Here is a 5,297-nt window from a genome sequence, read left to right as displayed (position 1 = left end):
GAGGGCAGAGTTGGTGCTGTGGGGGGCTGGGAGCTGTGGGGCCTGGTATGCTTTCCCCTGGCTGTAGTTTTCTGGGTGTCGGATGATGCCCTCAAACTGCCACCCTGTGGGGGCTGCTCCAACCTCCTGAAGGATGGTGAAGGAAAGTTGGTGACAGTTCCTGGGGGGGACAGGGGGCTGCTGGGCCAGTTGGCTTCCCCCAGGCAATGGTCGTCCGTCTGTTGGATGATGTCCCCAGGTCTATACTCTGCTGGGGTCGCTTCCATCCCCTGATGGATGGTGGAGGGGAGGGTGAGGGCAGAGATGGTGCTGGAGGCTGACAGGCCTCTCAAGCTTCCCTGAGGCAGTGGCTGCCTGCGGGTGACACTTTGAGGGAGCCACTGCCAACCCCTGAAGGATGGTGGTGGGGGACAGGAGGGTGGTGTTGATGCCAGGGTGCTGCTGTTTGGGTGCCAGCCGATGACTGCAAGCTTCCAAACCAGGTGGGTCCCTCCTGTCCCCTGAAAGAGGTGTTGATGCCCAAGGTGGATAGGGGCCACTGGGCATGATGTACTTCCCAGGGGCCACGGAGCCTGGGCTGGTGGGCTACGGGGGCTGCACTGGGGGCAGCTGAGCCCGACAGCCGTCAGGCCTGGCAGGGGCCGCTCTGGTGGTGCTCTGCGGCTGGTGGGCAGATTGTCACTGCACAGGCACCGGTTGTTTGTGCCACGTCTTTTCTGTGCGGCGCACTGAGGCGAGCAAGCTGTTTGTCCAAGCGTGAGCAATATGCTGGACTGCAGCATCTTCAGCAAGGCGCCTGCAGGGAGAGAAACGTGCTGAGGGCACAGGAGAACCCCCTGCTCTCCTTCCTCACAGTGCATGATAGAGTCACTCTCAGCTCCGGGCCTGTCTCAGGCCCAGCAGTAAGAACATGCAGCAGGAATGGCGAGGCCAGTTAAATGTCTGACAGTGTCAATCTCAGACAGTGTTAGGCAACAACTAACTGGCTTCTCTATGCTGCTTTAACTAGAAATGCCTCCTTGCTCACAGGATCCCTATAGTAAAGAGAGGGGGCAGGATGGGGTTGGGGGTGAACAAGAACTCACTGGTTTATCTGCCTCCGTTGTCGGACAAGACGATAGCACGAAAACATTGCCATCAGCATGGTAACGAAGATAGCCACACCAAATCCCAGGCAGTACTTCTTGATAAAATTATTGTCTGCGGCATTTGCGTGTTCCTCACCATCCGCACCTGGAAAAACAATGTGGATCTGTTTCACCAGCTGCTGCTTTGAGTGACATGGACAAGAACAACCACAGGAAGGATCCCGCTCCGGGCTGCTGTTGTGCCTGGTGGCTCAGGGGAAGCACAGCAAGCTCTGGAATGCAGGGTCTGTGCACAGGAGGTACTATGGAGGGTCCTGTTTCCTCTCCTTATCTGCTGAATGTGGTTCTGGTGGCCTAGTTCCCAAAAGGACAAAGTTCCTAAGTCCCTGGGAACTGGCTGCAGTGGGAGGGGAGCAACCTCTAACCACGGAGCTCTATGAGCGGCCCTTACCTGGAGTGACAGTTGTTGTGTGCATGGCCTCTATTACTCTCAGGGGGACAGTCAGTGTGCGAACTCTGCCGTTCCAAAATGCAAGCCAGCGCATAGGTGCTCCACCTGTCTCTTTAGAAAGGAGGTAAGGGAGTGGGACTGTAAGTAACTGCTTCTCATCAGGAAGATGGTGCAGTTTCTCCACATGTATTTCTAGAAATTCAGTTTCACAAGCCTTTCAGGGAACAGACGGAAATACACCTACCACGTGCTTTGTCCTTCATGATTTTCATTAGCAGAGGGGGCAGTGTCTGCAGATATTTTCCTGTTTCCAGGGCCTCTTTCTGTTTCTCAGGACCTAAACAGAAAGCATTAAGATAACTTTCAGACAAACAAGGTATTAAACTGAACGGTCTTTTCAGTGAAGTCAGTAACGACAACAGCCACCCCTGGGATGCCTGTGGGGTTCCAGCACAACTAAGGATTTAGCACGGCCTTCCCTGGAGGCACTTCTGCAACCAAAGAATGAGAACTTTTCACCACACACTGCAGCTTACCTAAACGCATAACGGCATCACTGAATGGGACCAGGGCATTGTGCGAGGGCAGGGCACACACACACAGGTGTGCATTCTCACTCACACCTGCAGACGCGCCTGGCTGACATTAGGACTGTGAGCTGGCATCTCTCAAAGGAAGTAAAATCTCATGACGTACCCATTCGAATCGCTGGGGCTTCTGTCCTGGAGCTCAGCTGGGAAACTGGATGCCATTCAACTCCACTAGGAGCTGTCAACAAACACAGACAGAGCAGCTCCTGTCAGACACCTGTTTAGACTGGAATGACAGCACTGCTCCACAGCACTCTCCTCTCCCTGCCACACAGAAGCATCTGGCAAATAGTTGTTGGGTGCCTGCAGTGGCACCGTGACAGTCCAAAAAGGAACCGTGTGCAGAACTGCCTGGAGAAGGGAAGGGGGTGGAAGAGGAAGGGCAAGATCTAAAGGCCCTTTCCTGTGGGATTGCCCTGAGGCTCACAGGCTGGATTGTGCTGAGGCTTTGGCAAGGCATTGCTTATAGGCACAGCATCGATGAGAAACATCTCCTGGTGTTGATGCCTGGGGGCAGCTGGGCCTGCCACTCATGTGCCAGGGTGCTGCTGTTTGGGTGCCATGGTATGCTGTAATTTCTCTCTTCCTTAGGGACCTGCAGTGACTGGAAGGGGCTCAGGTGATGACATGGCACTCAGACCTGGGTCAAAAGTTGCAAAGCTGCAGAGAAGCCAGGTGGGCAGTTGGCTGGCACTCAGCAGCTTTCCAGATACTCTCTCCAGGCCATGTAAAACAATCTTCAGAGAAGGCATAGAAGAACATTTGGCCCCTCAAGGTTTTTTTAGTGGGGAGATCTCTGATGTATGGAGACAAAGTCAACGGGATGCTGGGAGCATGCAGCACCCAAGAAACAGTGACTACCCAAGCTTCTCATGGAGAAGAAATCACCAGGCAGTGAAAAGATGAACCCCTCCTGAACTTCCACAACCAAATATGAGCAAAGATCATGAGATGAAGACTGGTGACTTACGTCTGGCATCCACCCCAGGCTCAGGGACGCGACTTTGCTTTCGAAATGCACCAAAGGGGCCTGCAGGCACAAGAGTGATCAGACACAGGTGAGGAGAGCTTCCGCTGTGCACTGGGGTCTGCCTTGTTTTTTTTCCTGCAGTGACCTGTGAGGACTGGCTGCAGGTCAGGGAATGACATGGCCCAAACAGCAAAGGAATAGGAGCAAAGACTGGCAAGGGCCGCCTTCCCACTGAAATGTGACAATTCTCCAAGTAAAGAAATACTAATGACTGATCTGTGTACGACCTTCAAAGCACAAAGAGACTTGAAAGACCTTTGGAGAGCCTTACGTACCCAAATAAGCTATTATAGCACTAATTTTTCGACTTCCAAGGAAACAGACACTCACAACTTACCTCGGAGTTTCCCCTGAGGCACAAAAGCAGTCTCCTTCCAGTCATCTGAGGAAGGAGTACCAATGTCATCATCTAGAAGAAAGAACAGAAGAGGGATGTTCCCATTGCATGCTGTGATCTTCCTCTCCCTTAGTGACAGGGAAGGGGCCAGGGAAGGGGATGGGAGACTCAGGCCTTGATCGCCAAAGCTATAGAGGGGCCAGGGTGACCTGGAGCCTAGCACTCGGCAGCTTTACAAATGCTCCCTCCTGGCCACATGCAGCACCCCTCCGGGACCGCGTGGAAGAGCATACAAAGAAAAGGTGCCTGAAACACACTGGGCTACAGCTGGGGGTCTCTGTTGGGAACCAGGATTTTTCTATGGGGAGCATCAGGCAGCTGGAGCAGAAATGCTCATGCTTTTCCCAGCACACACCTTCCACGTTCTCCCCTGGGACACCCCCAGGATGAAGAGCATGCTCCACCCAGCCAGCGGCAGAGCCGTGGGAGCACAGGGCTTCCTCATGCCCTTGCCCAGCTCCTGTGGTGCTGCCTGTCCCCCTTTTCCAATACCCCCCCTCCCCCATCGAAGGCAGCCTTAGGGCTATAAGGCACAGAGCCACTGGAACCAGAACCTGGGCTTCTCACTCTCATTTCCGCTTATTTTTTACCCCATCTCTGCCCACCCACCTGCTCCTGCTGCTCGCCCTGGAGCAGCACAAGTCTCCTGACAACACATGGCTATCAGTAGGAGGACGGCAAGGCAGGTGGGGGCCGTGGCCCCCAGTACTCGTGCCATGCTGCTACCACCACTGCTACAGCCACAACGAGTGCTGCTATTGGGGCACAGAACACCTAGAGCACGCAGCTGGGCATTGTGATCTTGTGGCACAAGGCAGCAATGTGGCAGGGCATAGTGACCTCACATCCCCAGGCTGCTGGCTGGGCCTCCCCACGGGCTGCTCCTCCTGTGCAGCAGGGCTGCATAGAGTGGGTGCTTGTGGCACCCCTTAGTGGGTGAGTGCCAGGCTGCTGGGGAAGAATTACTGGGAGCGTGTCCCACTGGGTAGATCTGTTCCACCGCAAGGACCAGGCTCCCCCTGGGCTTGTTATGGACGCTGAGGATTCCCAGTCATCTAGAGCAGCAGGAGACCATGGCAGATATTTTCACATTTACATTGTGGAAATATATTATTGTGGAATGGTTTGGGTGGGAAGGGACATTAAAGACCCAGAGACTCTGTCAAAGGATAAAGAAAATCGCTCCAGTGTTGTTTTTACTGCTTTGTGCAAATCAAAAGATTGCATTTTGTCTTTTAATGGCCAAAAAAGCCATTTCTTCAGGGACACTGTATTTGTTGTCACAGACTCTAACAAAAATGCAAACTGAGCTTTATCTGTAGCATCAATACTTTAGTATTTCGTATCTTGTATTTGACAGTTCCCTCCCAGCCAGTTGCCCGTGCCTTTCTCTCAGCCCATGAGAGCACCACTTACTGCCTCTGGGAACTTGGAAACTGGCAGCATGATGGCCAGCACACACACAAACTGCAAAACGGCTCCATAGAAGAGTCCGTGGCGCAGCATGTTCTCCATTAGCGTGGGCTCAGGGATCTCAGGTGGCCAGAAATGCAGTTCAGCAGCCATAGCGCAGACAGCTGCTGCTCCACTGCTCTCACAGAGGCTGCCTGCTGTAAGGGGGGAAAAAGAGGCATCGTTACTCTCAGGCACTGCGATGGGGTTAATATTAAACTCTCAAACTTTCATAGCAAATAATAACATCCGCTCACAAAGAAAATGTGGAGAGGCCACAAAAGAGAAA

The sequence above is a fragment of the Coturnix japonica genome, unplaced genomic scaffold (assembly GCF_001577835.2).
Source record: "Coturnix japonica isolate 7356 unplaced genomic scaffold, Coturnix japonica 2.1 chrUnrandom473, whole genome shotgun sequence".
Taxonomy (NCBI): Eukaryota; Metazoa; Chordata; class Aves; order Galliformes; family Phasianidae; genus Coturnix; species Coturnix japonica.
The sequence above is the reverse complement of the archived record's forward strand: the minus strand, read 5'-3'. Positions refer to the sequence as shown.